The sequence below is a fragment of the Dermacentor silvarum genome, chromosome 1 (assembly GCF_013339745.2).
Source record: "Dermacentor silvarum isolate Dsil-2018 chromosome 1, BIME_Dsil_1.4, whole genome shotgun sequence".
NCBI classification, from domain to species: Eukaryota; Metazoa; Arthropoda; class Arachnida; order Ixodida; family Ixodidae; genus Dermacentor; species Dermacentor silvarum.
This window is the reverse complement of record NC_051154.1, coordinates 394,853,504-394,871,814: the sequence shown is the minus strand read 5'-3', so window position 1 is coordinate 394,871,814 and position 18,311 is coordinate 394,853,504.

Genomic DNA, 18,311 nt, shown 5'->3' with positions numbered 1-18,311 from the left:
CAGTGAGTACAACAAGAGCATTTTGTAGCTGTTTACATTGCATATCAAGATTCTCATACGTTGGTCAGATTGTCATGTCATCAGCTTAGATCAAAAACTCGGTGCTTGTGATGTAGCCTCCATGCAGGACGAATGATGAACAGCAAGGGGGCAAGAACAGAGCCATGAGGCACACTGTGGTTAAAGTACAGTTAGGATCCAATATGAAAACAATCCACATGTGCAGAAATTGTTAACTCTCAGACACAAAAATATGTGTACCATTTTTGTCGCCTGCTGTGGTAGACAAAAGTCTTCCATGTTTCAAAATTACCTAGATTATGTTCCGCATTATTGTATGCATTAGTTTTATCAATTGCCACCACCGTCCACAACTAGTAGCTGTGAGGGAAGACAAGCAGGGCACCATCTGGCATGACAGACAGGCCATCCTTTGTGCCTAAGCACAAAGGAAAACACACTTGTCTAGAACACACTCCTGAGGGCCAAAGCAGCTACCAAAGGATAAACTGACCGCCCGGTGGAGAAATCAATGGAAGCTGTAAATTTAGTCACGTAACCTCACATATACAGCCAATCTTAGATTTCATAATAGGAGTGTGCGAATATTCAAAATTTCGATTATGGATCAAATAGTCTTTGTTATTCAATTCGTATTCGATTCGAGAATTCAACATTTGAAGTTGTCGAATAGTGTATTTGTTTTCTTCAAATACTATAAGGGATAACAACAGTTCTTGAAGGAGAAGGACTGATATAAATGGAGACTCGTTGAATGATTCTGGTGCAGGAGAACGGTGGTTGTTGTGCAGATGATCCAGTTTGTGAACAAAGATATGAAGGAGGTCATTTGTGCTATATAGTTGTGTAAGCATGTCTTGCCTTGGGCAGACTTTGCCTTTGATGTGTTCTAATTATACAAACAATTTATTGTTTGGTCAATCTCACCATAGGTTGGGATTCCTTCAAATGATATGTGGGACTGCAGTATTGTCCTTAGCTCCGTCAATGAGCTATATACGCTACTATAGTCTACTACATGTGTTTGGGACATGCTGTTAATTTTTTTATTAGTGTCACCGTGCACCTGATATGATCGTACTTTCCCTTGTTGTCTCATTTACAAGCTTATACAGTTGACCTGACATCTAGTGTTAACGGCATTACACGCATCCAATAATGCTACAAGCTTTTTGTTGCCGAACAGACTCTACTGCATTTTTCATTTCACAATTTTAGAAATAGGGAATATTCACTATTTGATTCGATATTCAGAGCTAATTTTTCTTGAATATTGTATCGATTTGATAGAAATTTCACTATTCAAGCCTGTATATTTAATATTGAAACTGCAACAATGAAAAGCTAAGGTTTCAGTGCATGAGTGCACTGTCACTTATCATCATTGAATGCATGGGGCTTATGAACTATGTGCATAATTCATGGCCTTGCAGACGCGACGAAGGAAGAAAGGAGCCCCCGCTCTAGGTCAGCAACACCAAAACATCTCGTCCCCTTTCCCCCCCCCCCCCGCCCCTCGTCAACGCATTCCCAACATCGGACAACCCAGCCGACCAGTGACGCCGAAGCCCCCCCCCCCCCCCCCACCCCTTTCGTCTGTCAAGACAGGCGCCCCGTCAAGTGTCTCCCCACCTGACGCTCTCTCCCCCTTCCTCTCCTTTCTTACTATGGATCTTTTAAAGCGGCACACCGCCACCTCCAAAGAATACCCCTGAAGAAGGAGCCGAATTGGTTCCGAAACGTCGGGCTAGTAAATTTCCTTATGTGGTTGGAGTCAATCTCGAAGTCTTAATCAATTTTCCTAACCAGACAGGTAATTCTGTCGAAATGTTTAGCTTCATAACTTCTCTGCTTATATTATAAGCAAAAAATGTGCAGTAGGACTGCTTGGAGGCAGGGAGCAGTTGGAGAGGTGGAGCTTGCTTGACATCAGCATTGGGGGCACCCAGATGATGGTGATTTTGACATCAAGCTTGGGTATAAAACTGTTTGTGTCTTCGCAATTTTTTCTCCGCAATGGCTCCGGCGAAGTGACAGAGGGGCGTTGCGCCAAGAAGGCTGCAGCAGAGAGAGCTCGCAGTGCTTTGCATACTTGGGAACAAAGGGAGCGACAGACTGTAAGGAGTTGAGGGGATATGTCTTAATTTTGACAGCTGTCTTAGCATACATGCTATTATCTGCAAGTTGCATATATCTACTAGGGGCTCCTTGAAATTTCCCGTTTTTTTTGTGCAGTGCTGTGAATTGTGTGCAGTAAGGCATAGAATATTTTCATTCGTCTCATGAATAAAATAATTTTTTATCGATTCACTATTTCTTTTTGTATTTTAACTATAGCACACTGGCTTTAGAACCCTTCAGTGCTGCAGTGAAGTGTGTAAATGTTGAATACGTAATATCGCACTGCTCAGCAATTCTTTCGTTCCAAACAGCTATGCACAGACTTTGTGCAAAGAGAGAATGAATGTTTGCGTTCACGAACTGTGCTTGGGGTGCTGCCGATGTTTTTATTAAATTTACTAACACCTTAGCTACTTCTGCTGCAAGATTTATGGCAACGCTTGCGTAGTGTTGTGAAGCTTGACGGAGTTGTAACGACATCACATGGTCTGCCCGAAAAAGACACGTTGAAGTTGAAGTTTGAAGTTGAAATTTATTTCTTTCTTTGTTACAGAAGGAAGAACAAGAGGTAAAGGCCATGTGGCCTGACAGAGGCTCCTAAGCGCGTTCGGCAAACATATTCAAAAGCAAATACAGCACAAAAAATGAGTGAGTACAATGTAGAAAATACAAAATAAACGAGATAAATTTATACAATTATTACATGAATATACATTCTATGCTTGAAAAATTATTGGTATGTACTTTCACATTACAGTGCAGGCAGAAACATACATATACAGTGCATAACAAAATGTTAGTGCAAGAGCATTTTATTTATAATGAATTTGAGAATGTAATAGAAAGGTTTTTTTTACATTCTTTAAAATGGGCTGCAAAAAATCAATTCTTTGTTCAATGATGTTTAGTAGCTTAGGTATTTGATAGTTCAGATCCTGACGTCCATAGTTTGTACGCGTAAATGGTGTTCTGATTTTATTGTGTAATGGGTATAGAGGAGGAGAAATGGGTAGGCTGACAACATGGAGTCTGTGTTTTTTTATATGTAATAGAAAACTTGATTTGCTTGGATCAATAAATGTTTGTTAAAAATATTCAGTGTGGGTAAGTCTCGCAGCTCACCATGGTAGTTTTCAAAAATTCGGACTACTCATTTTTGCAAGTTTAGTAACTTCTCATACTTTTTTGCTGTCGTTCCCCATATCAAGGTACAATAAGTTTGCTTCGAGTAACAAAGGGCATAATACATTGCTTTCTTTAGCCATAATGGTATTATATCACCAATTTTATACATACAGCCTACTACTTTACTAAGATCGTTGCTCAGCTTGTGGACATGATTGCCCCAGGCGAAGTTCTCCTGAAACCATACCCCCAAAAACTTTTGCGTTGTTACTTGTTCAAGCCTCTTTGCTTCAAATATAACATTGATATTAACAGGCAATGGCTTATTTATTGGTTTAAATATGATATATATTTAGTTTTGTTGACATTCAATTGAAGTTTGTTTATGTACAGCCATTCAGATAATAAATTCAAGTAATCATTCATTTCTTTTTCTATGCATTGCAGGGAATAATTTGCAAAGAAACGATTGGGGTCATCCGCATACATTATGATATTAGGTGAGGAAGAAATACTTGGAAGGTCATTAGAATAAAGGTTAAATAATGCAGGACCAAGTATGGATCCCTGTGGTACGCCAGTCTGTATTTTGAGAAGTGAGGAAGTCGCCTGATTAATTGAAACACACTGATAATAATGAATGAATGAATGAATGAATGAATGAATGGTTTTTATTTCTTTTCACATTGAAAAAGAGGAGACAGGACTAAAAGCTGAGGTACAGCTTGACGAGGGTCCCGCCCCTTATACGTTTGACAGCAGAGCACTGCAGAAACATCACGAAAAATGCAACACTTCCAACAAAGTAATATTGGAAACAAAATGCACTTTCAACAAAAATAAAATCTAGTATAAAATTACGCAAAGACATATATACTTATATACACATAGAATTTCGCATTTACACCTATATACACGCATGCAGATACAGACCATATGCACAAGCAATGCACACAGATCTATATACACGTATGTACAGGTGTGCTATCACGCACTCATGACTGCAATATGTAAACAAAACTTTTATGACATACTAGTCTATTTGGCATAACTGACTGAATAGTCTTATTTCGTTATTGGAATTGCATAAAGGATCAAAGTCTTCCTGTGCGAGTTGATTAAGTAGAATGGGTACTGTAAGTGGTAATGATTGTTTATTGTAATTGGTCCGAGGTGTGCGGGACGTGCCATTCCTCTTTATGCCTAGTATCACGGATGCTACGGTTTGCTTTTAAATCGGCCATAAAAAACACAATAAATTTATTAGGCTTCAAATATGACCTGTAGCTCAAAAGTAAAGGATAGTTGTATAAAAAGAATGCAGGCAAGATTTCAAATTTTGAGAACAGATTTGTCGTATAAAATAAACGAGGGTCATTGGCAATGTATCGCACTGCTCTTTTCTGGAGCAAATGCAATTTCATAAGGTTTACCTTGCTAGTAGTGCCCCAAACGAGGTTACAGTATTGCAGAACTGACAATACTAAAGTATTATAAAGTAAAATTTTAATTTTAACAGGAAGAAAGGATTTCAATCGACCTATTGTCCCTACAGCAGATGATAGCTTTTACTTACATGTTCTACGTGATCATTCCAACTTAAATCTTTAGCGAATGTTACCCCTAAGACAGAGACCGTGTTAACAATTTCTAATTGATCTGTACCTATTTTCATGTTTATTGAACTTCATAATTTTTTGCCTCTTTGCATATAGACAACAACTTTTGTCTTGCTGGCATTTATTCGCAGACAGTTGCATCAGCCCAATCTTTAAATTCTCTTAACGCTCTGTTCCCCTGAAGCTGTAGTTCAGTCTCTGACGTAGCAGTAATAAACAATGCTGTATCATCAGCATAAGAAATAAATTTTGCCCGTACTGAACTTGCTGGCATATCATTTACAAACATTATGAACAGGAGTGGTCCAAGGATGCTTCCCTGCGGAACTCCAACTCTTACAGCCCGAAGACTGGACTTTTCTCTTTCCAACTCGACATATTGTGCTTGATGCGGTAAATAATATTCAAAGAGCTCCAAGGCGATACCACGGATACCATAAGCTAGCAGCTTAGCGAGTAAAATTTTATGATTTACAAGATCGAATGCTTTAGAAAAAATCTATGTATATTCCCATAAGTAATATTTTATCGGTGAATGCCTGTAGAATTGTTTCTTTATGAATTAAAAGAGCTGTTTCGGTGGAACGATGCTTCCTAAAGCCATGTTGGAAATCGCCCTAACAAATTATTTTTGTCAAGATATGATACTATTCTAGCGTGAATGATTTTTTCAATGCCTTTTGAAAATACTGGTAGGATCGAAATTGGACGATAATTGCCCAGCAAGTTTTTGTCGCCTTTTTTAAACACAGGCTGCACTCGAGCAATTTGCATGTCTTTCGGAAATTGACCAGATGATAGAATCAAGTTGTAAATGTGAGTAAGGACAGGACAATGATGTCAAGGACATGCTTTACAGGTCCAATTTGAATAGCATCTGTGTCCTGGGATTTACTACTTTTAACAGAGCTTATAAAAGAGAAAACCTCAGTTAAGGAACTCCTCATCAGATCTAATGCCATACCACGTATACTGTAGTCATAAAGTTTGGACAGAAGCATAACATGATTTACACTGTCAACTCCTTACGCAGGTCCAGAAATAAACCTACCGCCCGTATAAACATTTTTCAATATTTTTCAATATTTTGCAGTATTTCATGTTTTATGTTTAGAAGCGCATCCTCACATGAATTTTTTTTGAAATCCATATTTTGCCGTACTGATAATCGCATATTTCCTTAAGAAACCCTCCAGCCATGAAATTAGAACAGTTTCCAAAAGTCTCGACAGAAGAGGTAGTATTGATATAGGTCGGAAATTGTTTACACTATGGTCGGCGCCACCTTTATGAATCGGGCAAACTTGACTCTTTTAAGTTCGCTATGGAAAATTCCGGATTCAAATATTTTATTGATAATGTGAGCTAAGACATTAGAGATGATACACATATTTTATAGGAGATGCAATGATACCGTCGACACCTGCAGCAGTGTTGCGCGTGAGTACATGAAATCATTGAGATGCATATTAGTGCAGCGCGGCAGAGAATGTTTTCACTTCACATCATGCGCAAGAGCGCCGCCTGTGCGTTCATGCGATTTCATGCAGCCCTACTTTTGCCGCGGGCTTTACCGTAATGCTTGGGCAGTGCGGTGAAGTTTGACAAAATTTTAATGATGTCGCACCATATTACCGAATTTCACGCTTTGAGACTTGACTTTGAGCGGAGCGGTAGCAAATGCTTACATTTACCTTAAGCACAAGCGCACTGTGCATGCATTCGTTTGATTTCGCGATGTGTTACTTCTATCGAGGGCTTTACCGCAATGCTTAGGTAGTGCGGTGAAGTGTGACAAATTTTTAATGATGTCGCACGATATGACCGAATTTCACGCTTTGAGACTTAAACTTGAGCGGAGCGGTAGCAAATGGTTACGTTCACCTTAAGCACAGGCGCACTGTGCATGCATTCATATGATTTCATGATGCCTTACTCCTGTCGAGGGCTTTACCGCAACGCTTGTGTAGGGCTGTGAAGCTTCATGAAGTTGTAGTAAGATCACATGGTCTGATAGAATTTCATGCACTAAAGCGTTAATTTTGTGCAGAGAGGCAACGAAACTTCATACTGAACTCGCAGCTTGACAGACATAGCTGATTTTTTGGGGTCAATAATAATACTGTGCATGTTTCTTTTGATGGCAGCCTTTACAGCATGAATGGTAGTCATGCTGTGAAGCGTGCAGTGGCAGTCATCAGCCATAGCCGGCGCCTTTTCGGATGTTTTATTATGCTTCTGTAAACTGAGCCTGTACGTTCGCGTTTACGCTTCACAGAAGAGTCTGGTGTGATTATCTCACAGGAAAAGCGCTTAGCAGGAATTTGCGTTGAAGAGCTGTGAACGATGACTGACCTAGAGGGAACGTAATGTACGATGGCGCGGCGCAGCGCACGTTGCTGACCGAGCATTGGATATGCAACGTCGGCAGTGCGTTCTCAGAAATTTTGCTTCGACACCGCTTCTTGCAGAACCGGCGCGTAGTAATAAACAAATCAAATATACTAAATACCGCGGTAAAGCACCACATTGTTCAAGTAAGATAGAGATGCGGTCAATCCAATCCACTTATGTGCTAGCGTATCGCAACGTTCATGAGTTCGCGTCTCTTGTGCGCGTCGTTTGAATTTCAAGTGTGAGCATCGCTTCTTTATGCTTTTCAACGACGATGAGTTTTACGTTGAGGTTACGACGAGTTTTACAATGTTTATATCTAAACAATTGCGACTGCTTTCGGCTTGCTATAACTGTTCAGCGCCTGGATGGACAAGTAGCGCGTTTTGCAAACAGCACTTTTAGTGCGGGATTTGGCACTGTGTCCGAGAAACCTGCACGAATTATGTAATGACAAATAGTTATTGCTGCTCGCAAACAACGAGTGCATGGCGCCGCCACCGCAATGTAACGACCGCAATTTACGCGCGTTGGGTGTTCGCACTGAAATTTATGCCAATGCGTGGTGTAAGTGATTTCCCTGTACTCAGTTTAGTAGGGAAACTCTATGCCCTTGCTGACGGTTTTGCTCTTCCATAGTATGCGACGTACCGCCCCAGATCAAGCCATTGCCTCCAGCCCGCAGTGACGCCGTTTCCTACAACCTGATGCGCCAGCTTTTTTCTCTGTTCTGCTTGCACAAAGCGCCATGTCATGTATTTCTCAGTGAGAGCTACATTAATTGACGCACTAGGCATGCTTGAGCTAGGTTTTAGCTCTAATGAAACTTCGCTTGGGCAAAGTGGCATAGTGACAGCACTACTACCATTCTTCCACTCGCGCCCTTCTATCCATTGTGAAAGTGTGACACCTGATTTAGTTCGAACACATTTTGATGAAGGAGTTTTTAATACATTGATGAATTAGGAATACCTTGCTCCACCAAGTTTGAGCAGGCTAAGATTGGTGTGCAAAGTAGCGTGAGCTCATCTCATAACGCCAACATACATGATTGGCAAACAGGTATGCAGACAGGCTGGAACTAAAGAACATGGTGATGTCACTTCAAGGTGCTTGACACATTAAGAGATAGCATGACATACTTACAGGTATAACATTAGCATGACGTATTATGAGCATGACATGTTAACACATAACAGCTACAAGGACCCACTAATGGGATCTTATTGGGCCGGTGTTAGTTTATTACTTTGAACGGTGACAGCATTATAGGTGAACTTCAACCACTTTGAAAGATCTAGCAGAAAATGTGGCCTGATCCCAAAGACAGTGCAGTTTAACACAGCATCTCAAAGTGCTAGCTGTCAAGAGGGAAGAATGAAAGAAACTGGCACGTTTTGCACGTGCCAGATGTTTCCAAGAGCATAGGCGTATCTACCGGGGGGGGAGCACTTGCCTCCCCACTGTCAAAAGTGGGGGGGGGGGGTGCAAATGGCATACTTGCCCCCCCTCCCCCCCACACACACACTCACTTTTGAAAGTGGGCACTTTCGGCTGCATGCTGGAAAGTCCAACAAAACTACAGCTGAAGCTAAATTTTATTTCGCAATAGAGTGGCCACGTAGATAATGCTTTCCTTTACTATATACCCTGCTTAGGCAGCAAGGATTGTCTTTTGTGCTTCCTTGTGACGCGATGTAGTGGGCGACACGCAGGATTCACCATACACGCTTGCATTGCAGAGAAGGCCTGGAGCTGGACTGTTCTAGCCGTAAAAAATTTCTGCTTGTGCTACTCGCATCATGCTCAGTTTCTTGGGACCACTTAACTGTATTTGAAAACACAATCCGCGGGCGAGGTTAGAAGTCCTGATAAAGATTTATAATCAGCCGCTCAACCATACAGGACCAATGTGCCCTGGTGGACCGAGCCCGGGCTGCCGCAAAAGCCACAGGGGTCCCGGAATAGGAAGCCCTCCTAGAATTTGTACGGGGCGGGCCCTACTGGCTCGTCCCAAACTCTTTCTTTGTACATAGCCACAATAAATGTTTTTTTCACTCACTCACGCCCAACAATTTGTGTGCCTTGCAGCATGAAATCCTTGGTGTGCCTTATGGCAGGAAATTTTCGAAATGCAACATGTTAAAGAAATAGGTCGGTAATTGGGTACAGTACTATGTGGTCCCCATTTGCGTACAGGTGCAAGCATTGGCTATTATCCAGTCATCAGGAAAATAGTTCCAGTCATCATTCCATTTCAATACCAATAGAATATTGAATTTTTTCTAAAGGCATGTGTCAATTCCAATTTTGGCGATTTAATTTTCAGGTCGTTTCTAAATAAGAGCTACACTATTACTTGTTTCCTGGCAGGAGAAAGAGCAGCAGATATTTCCTGTTTTGAAGAAATTAAGGCCACATTTTGCTGACGTGTGCCGAAAAGTTGAACTGTGGAGGTTGATTATGTGCTCGAAAAACAGTTACGGAATACTCGCTTTCCCCAATTTTTTACACATTATACACGGCATTTAGTTGTTTCCCCCCGGTATGCTCGATAAACTATGCGTGGCACGGTGTTTGTATTTATTCAAAGTATGAAGCAGTGTTCTGAGTGACAAGCGATATAGTATGTTCATTCTGTGGAGGTTCATTACAGCCGTTGTAGAAAGTTACTCGTTGAAGTGTTTCAGGGTGTCATAGTGCAGTTAGTCGAATAGTTTGCCAGACTTATAAAACAGCTGCACAAGGTACGGACTTGAAATTCCGTGAAAATAGGAGAATTCTGAGCACAATGCGTAGCGAAACTTTCCCTTTCCTGCTTTAAATGCAAGTGCTCCAGATAATTACTAGACCCTCGTTTTTTCAAGTGTTTTCGTGCATCATACGAGGGGCGTAGTTTGTTTCTCCGGTGTCCTCGGTGAGCTAACCATGCCATCTTGTTTTTATCTCGGGAAAATTAGGGGCATGTTATAGGCACTATATTGGCAATGTATAAAATGAGTGGGTTAAATTTGCCTTTTCCGATGGAATAGACGGCTGCACCGAGGTAAAATTGTGCGAACATAGGGGGAACAATACGCAAAGTTTATGTGCGATTGTAAATGCGTGTTGATTATGTACAGTTTTGAAAAAACTGTGAGCAAGTATTTGTAAATATCACACTGTTGTTATTAGTTAGGTTTCACAATGTCCCCAAGAGAACTCTGCATTTCAGATATTTTATACTTTGATGGAATAGGCAGCATTTTAACTACAGTGTGTCGTGGAGGTTTAACGTTTCTGGCTTATTTGAAGCGTTACGAATATTTACTGAACCCTCATTTTTTGCCTTCAACTTTTTCATACGTGATCAACCTGGTTCGCCTGGTGTCCTCATTGAACTAAAGGAGGGAGCTTCTTTCAGTTTTGTGACTTTGAGGGCTAGGTAGCGTTTGATGTGGAGGTAAAGTTCACAATAGATGGGTAATTGGGACTTTCACAATGAATTACGTATGCAAGCACTCTAGAGCCTCTAGAGCCTATCTGATGAGCAGGGCAGAATTGAGCCCACTGCCTCGACAGAACTGTAAATGCCACCAAGACCAAATTTAGCGAAAATTGGTGGTACACTATGAAAACTCTCTCTGCGAGTTAAATGGGGTTGAGTCAAACAGATTCTTCGTAAAAAAATTCTTATTCAAGCGTTAGAGCATAAATATGGCTGCTTTCAGCTATGCTTCCCAATGTCCCGACATAGCTGTTGGTTACAACAAAATTATATTTCGTGGAAAGGGGAGGGGGTTAAGGCAAGTGCTATGTGTGACAAAATTTTTACAGTCGTGGTCTAGTTATAAGTATTGCAAATAATTACTGAGCCGTCATTTTTTCCCACTATTTTTCATGCGTCATAAGACATTCCTAGTTGGTTTCAGCTATGTTCTCGGTGAACTAAACAAACAAGACATATTGTTTATATTTGGTGAAAATAAAGGGCGCTGTATGGGCACTATGTAAGTAAACTACAAAGACGGGGGACTAATGATATTTGCAGTAAATTACGCAAGCAAGTGATCCGGAGCTTTCTGACTGCATGTTACGAACAAAGCAGAATTTATCCCGCTGATTGGGAGGACTTTGAACTCAACCGATATCAAATCTACAGAAATTTGAGAGGGCAGAGGGGGGGGGGATGAGTAAGGAGGCAGTACACCATGATAAACGTCATGGCGAAGTGACATGTGTATTAATGAATTAATGGCTTTTTAAACATTTCCAAAAAGAAGCCAGGCTTCCAACGGAAAAGTCATATACAGGCAACTTCCTAAACAATGTGATATAATTATAAGAAACTGAAATTTTCATTCGAACTGTTCGAAAGAAACAGCTTCGCTGGAAATTTGATTGTAATTCTCCAAGGTCGCACACATCTGCTGTCTTCTTTTCTTGTGAATATTGGAATTCATTCATGTTGATTGTATTTCATTGTGTACAACCTCGACAATACTATTACCTTAACTAGCGATACATTTGGGCTGTAGACCTAAACAGCAAGTACAGTTCCTTGTTTAATTAGTAAAATTGTCTGTAACAAATGTGAATTTTCTTACGGGCCCTGCAGTGCTACTGGGTCTGGATCAGTAACCTCTCAATGCTCACTTCCTTTTGCTCCTGCATCATCTTGAGATTTTATATATTTGCAAGAAATAAATCGAACTTTAAATAATATTTCACGCTCCCATGGTTCACCATGTATGATTTATAAATATGTCTATGTCTCGTGAATCTAAAAATAACTGACAGATGCATTTCTAGGCTTTTTCACTTATTGTAATAGTAATTCCATTTATATATATATATATATATATATATATATAAAGAGAGAGAGCTAGTCGCGAGATCGTTTGCAGTTTGCCTCCCCACTCGAGAAATAGTTGGTACGCCACTGTCCAAGAGTGACTTTGGCATGAGAGAACTACGTGTGCAATTGTGGATTAATGGTTAGAATATTGGGCCGCTGTGCTGGAAGACAGATTCGATCCCACCAACAGTCACACACTGCTTTATAGCATTATGGGCAGACTTCACCCACTTTGGAACTGGGTTGAGTGTACACGAGTGTGTCACAGTTTGCACGAAATCGCAAGCTTGTGAGAAGTACGAGGTATAGGAACGTCACTTTGATAAACGAGAGTGTGCAAGGTCACACGTGCATGCAGGTATCAAGATGTCACAATCATCACAACCTATTGTGTACTTAGACAGTTAGCGGTGCTATGAGCCTAGTTTTCTTAATTTACTTATGCTGAATATCTGGAGAAACATTAGCACATGCAAAGAATTCTCAAAACCGAAATCTGGGACACTCTGCAGATGACCTATTTATTGAGGTGAGCTTCTTGCAGTCAGGCGCAGGGAAAAAGGGATGGGTCAACTGCATAGCTTCACCACAGCATGGTAGGATGTTAAGTGGTGCAGTCAGCGGATAACTTCTTGCTCTACATGTATGTTTAGTGTGCTTTACCAATTCGGAAACCCTGGAGAAAGAAGTGTTCAGTAACTTTCGCATGGATATTTATGAGCATGTTCGCATTTTTTTCTTGGTGCAGAGAAAAAGCACTTCAAGCCATACGGGTTCACTTTTTGGTGGAAGCATTAAAGTACCTAGAGCAGCTACTTGTGGCCTGAAGCATCCAAACAACAGGGTGATATGACTTTCAATGTGGCAAAGTATGCTGTAGAATCCCTAGCTTTCATTGGTTACCTTAGCCTGCAGCAAAATGATAATAAAAAGCCATAAATTCCTAGTAGCTGAATCATGAAATGCTTAAGTTGTGCATGTTTACATGTTTTCTGATCTAATTTGTACACCAGATCTAATTTGTAGCTTTTCCTTAGCTTTTCCATAAAATGAATGAGCTTTCACGTTACTACTTATTTAATTGAAATTTGTTGCATGCTCAACAGTGTTTGTTGTGATAGTCAATATGTAAACAAAGTGTGGAAAAGTTTATTTAGGTGCCTTGGGTGAGTCCTCAACAGCAAGTTTTAATAATTGTAGTGAAATTAAATTGGTATTATTTTTATCCCTCAAATATGTCCCACCTTTTCATACCCATTTCATGCATCTAAGCAGGCTGCCTTTATATAGCTGTTTTAATGAGCATACAAATTACACTGCTACATTAAAGTAACATTTAGGTGGGCTACACTGTCATACACCATAAAAATGTGATGTATTCTTTCACTCAAACAAAATATGAATAACTGAATTGACATCGAGGCCATTTTTAGGTAACATTCAAATGCCCTTTTCTAGATGTTCACTGAACATCCATGTAATATGCACAAGTCTTGCAACACAATGTCTGTGAGATACCCAGATGTTCTAGAAAAATAAACATGTGTAGTGCATACAAAAATGTGATCTGGACCATTGAAACATGTTAAAATTCTTTAAAGTATGCTCAGTGTAGGTAGGGAGCCCAATACTTGATCACCCACGCAACAGTAAAAGCATACGTGAAAGACAATACAACAATAAATGTGTGTTGTGCATTTAATGCGAGTTTATTGCAAAGAGCATAATCTGGACTTGGAGCGTTAGATTGTTATGGAGTGCTGCCCTTTAGCATGAATTTTTTTATGCTGTTGTCTCTGTCCACTTGTGCTCATGGCCAATAAAAATTGTAGGCAAAGCTATACCGTGCCTAAATTTTGACAGTTTTAAGCACCCACTCAAACAGGAGTAGTGTATAAGACTCACTGAGGGCATAGTTGGCACATACTTAGCGTAGTTAGTGCAAAAAACAAACGGTTGTGTGGAGGCTAGTTGGTTCTTTAACACGGAAGCGAAATTGTGCTGCAAAGCTGATACGAAATACTCCTAAGTAAGAATGTTAAGGCACACAAGACGGTGCACAATCATCCTGTGTGTTTTGTATGAACTATGCAGTGCAACTTGGCTTCCATGCAAAAGTCACACAGTACAAAAAACAGAAAGACAACTCCAGTGTATATCTCTTTTTTTTTTGTTGTGCTGTGTGCGTGTGCTTTTCTTGTGTTTTTTGCACTCACTATGTTAAAGGGAAGCAATGCTCCCAATTTCATAGCTGGTGAATATTGTGCACCTGCAAAAAAAATGTAGAAAAAAGCTATTTATAGGTAATATGCTGTGTTGACCTGTTGCATATACAATGCCAGCTTTGCAAGAAAATAAAAATTTATCAGCAAACTTTTATTGGCAGAACCATTACAGCAAACTTTATGTATGATTTTCCATCTTAGACAATAGTGTACAATTTACATAGAGGTACACACGCTCCTGATGACTTGATGGTAGTGAATGCACGCAGCTGTTACATCTAGTGGACCTGTACAAAAGAGGAAAAAAAGCACGAGTGAAGTACAAAGGATTAAAAAATCTGCAACTTGCACTCAAATATGAACATGTCACTGTGACAACCTGAGTGCTGCTGTGTAACATTTTCTTATCCTGTTGGTCCGCGGGCACAAGTGCCTGTCTTGTATGAAGCTGCTTAGCACAGCTTCATGACAAGACTTCTCTATCCGCCATCCGAGAACACACTCTGTAGCGGTCAGGCTCCATTGAGAGACTTGCGGCAACAGGAAGGTAATGTGGGCAATTTAAGTACAGATTTTGGTTGCTGAAGCTGTACCAGACCGATGGGAAGCAAATTTTGTAACATACTTTAATATCCAAAATACTTGCGACTACTTAGAAGCAGCATGACCAAGTTTTCAAATAATACAAAGTGAACTTGCCCACAATAAAGCCCACAAGAAACAAGTTCCCGAAGGATTGTCGATGCCAGCTGGCGGTGTCAAGAACAATAAACGCTGAAGGTGACGCTCTTTAGATGCTGAAGTGTGCCCATGCCAAATCAAATAATCGGTCAAAAATATGTTGGGAACTTGTTCCTTGCAGTTGAGCCTTAATAATCCCAATGCCGCAGGCAACCATAAAGCAGTTAAACAACTACCAATGGAACTATGTTAGTGCATTGCTAATGAACAAATAACCCTCTTAACAGCATTGAAGTGTACAAATAAATTGTAAATTGCCACTGGGGTTAGGTTATATTAGGTTAGTTTGGGTGAGTTGACTAGAACTAGTTCTGCTTCCTTCTCGACGAAATGGTGTCATACTTTAAAAGTAGAGTAGAATAGAACTCGCTCTGCTTCCTTCACGATGAATGTGGCAATTCTTGGCCAGTAACGAGTTGACTAGAACTAGTTCTGTTTCCTTCATGATGAAATGTTCCCGTCTTGGCCAGCTGAGTTGACTAGAACTAGTTCTGCTTCCTTCACAATAAAATGTTGCCCTTCTTTGCTAGTAGAGTTGACTAGAACTTAAAAGTGACTAGAACAATAAAAAAAAGTTTCACATCACCGGGTTGTGCCAGTGTTTACTGGTAGCTTGTGGATACACTGAAACCTGATTAGAACAAGCAGACCTATAACGAAATGAAACAAGATTTTGCATTGTGTTTTTTCTACACGAATTTTTTGTCTTCAGTGGAAAATTAGGCCAGAGGTATCTGCTTTTTCGTAAACAAAACTACGCATAGTAGACAGCAATTTTTACTTGTGCTTTGAACAGCCTGCCAATCACTAAAAGTAGTGACTCGATTGGAACTTACTTATAGTACACTGCTGGCATGCTTCCGAGCATTCTCACCATTTAGGCTAAAAAAAGCCTCTGTTATGAGCAAGTGTTTGACACGAGTATCAGACAGCAAGTTTTGTGTGTGCGATATAGAGGATAATTCAGTTTATGCTGGTCTGGTTTGTTATATTCAGGTTTCGCTGTAGAACTGTACAAAGAGAAGAACGCTATGTACTATGAGTATCGATATTTTCCTTGGCAGTAGCCAAACATGACTTAGAGCACACAATTACTTTGTTACCTAATTTATCCGATAAAGGGCCAAGGCATGCTCTGTGAAATCTTCTTGAACAATATGCACAAGAAATGTCCAGTACTACTCCACCATATATCGGTTGCCTGCACACACAATGCAACTCATAAATGCAATCTTTTGGCCGCACACAAACAGTGAGAGAGCTTGCGAGTGGAAAATCGTCCATTTTGCCTTTTTGTATGCATTTCAGCAAATGTCTGCGCAGCATACTTTGATTAAGGTTTAAATTTTCTGGACTCCTATCTGGTGCTACGTAATACATATTTGCTATTGGAAACAAGCCACAGTCAAGCGTGTTGCACTAGTTTTGTGTCCCTTTAGTGCGAATAGTCAGCTTTGGCGACTGTAACTTTAGCATATTACACAGATTTGCCTGACGGCATCAGAAGGAGTATCTTAGTCAATTGAGTCATACACAAAGACTGTTTTCATAATCATCAACATTGCTTACTGTAAGCCAGTGATCGGCGTTTCGGACATGCAAGATTTGAATAAAAGGGCTTTTTACTTGAGTATATAGTAAACACTGGCCAAGAAGTACATCTTGAAAGCCATCCCAATGAGGAAATTTTGAATGAATTAAGTATTGTGCTGATATCGAGGTACCCTGTACTAAAGCATTTAAATCGACATCTGAAAGAAAGTAGCGTTTTGCAAACATTTAACATGTCTGCTGTCACCGTTGCAAGGCCTACTATATTCTTTTGCGATGACAAAAACTTGCGCTTAACAGCTTTGACTTTGTTTGGCTGTCCTCTTCTTGCTTTCACCAAAGGTACAAGCTTTGTGCTATTCGAATGCCTGCAACTGCTCGTAGCAGTAATTTGGGGTAATGGAGCTGGTGTACCTTGTAAGCTAACTGTAACTTGATTACTAGGAAAGGTGGTTAAGTTCCTGAAGAATGCCTCACATTACGCTCCATTAGCTCCTTCTCACCACAATTAGCTAATACATTAGCAATAGCCTTGGACATTTCACAAAGTGTCTTGTAGGTGTAGGAATACTTTTTTTGTGCAGTGTCCAGCTTCGCAGATAGCGGCAGCTGAATGCTGCTTGTCACTACTGGTGTGGCACTAGAGGCCATGCAGCTGGCGCTCAGGAAACGATCTTTGCACCACCTGTCCAGTATGCATGCTTTGTCGAAAAGGTCTTGCTGGGCAAAATGTCGAGCTGCTAAAATGTGCGCACAAGGCAAGCTGTACTGATTATAAAAAGCACACATGCAACGCGTCAGGCATAATGAAACACTGTGCTTGGAACTTGCTGAAGCCACTACTTAACATTTAGTAATGGAAATGACCAGATAATCTACTCCTTTAAACCGTTCATACTGCTCAAGTACTTTACCTGTGGCCTCAGAAGTACAATTACGGGACAAGGCTAGCTGAAATAGCTCACTGGCATCACTTACATTTAGGTTCAGCTTCATTTCCTTAAACTTGGAAAATTTTCAAGATAAGAAATCCGTGTTAATATAACTTACTAATGCTTCTATGGCTCGAACCAAATGCATGCTTGAAGTGAGATAACTTTTAATCTTTTGATTGTTACACTCAATGCGAGTATTCGTGTTCTTGCCAAATGTAGGAAGTTCTTGCCGATATGCATGTACCCACATTTCTTTACAGGAGTGCCAGTTCTGCATGTAATAAGAAATAAAATCTTTAGAAGTCATAGCTTCGAGCTCAGCAAGCCTGTCTAAGTAGTCCTGCATAGTGAAGAAATAAACGATTCTTTTTAAGAGAGGAAGTAACTGATCACGCTGGAGTCTAGCTTCCTCATTTACCTTTTGCTGAAAGCAGTGCAGCACATGCCATGTACACAACAAAATTTAAAAATTAGGAAGAATCTTGGTCAAAATGCGTAGCTCATTCATATCTCTATCTGTCATGACTACTCTTCAAGCCGACACAACAACCGCATTAAAATCTGCGAACTTGGCAAATATAGCCTGCACAATTTCAGTCGTTTCATTTTCTAAAAAGGCATAACACACAAGTCTCCCGCGACTTCCACCGTCTTCAATCAAAATAGAGTACAAGATATAGCCTTCAATATTTACTTTATATGTTCCGTCAATAAATAATCTCTGGATACTCTTCTAAAATCT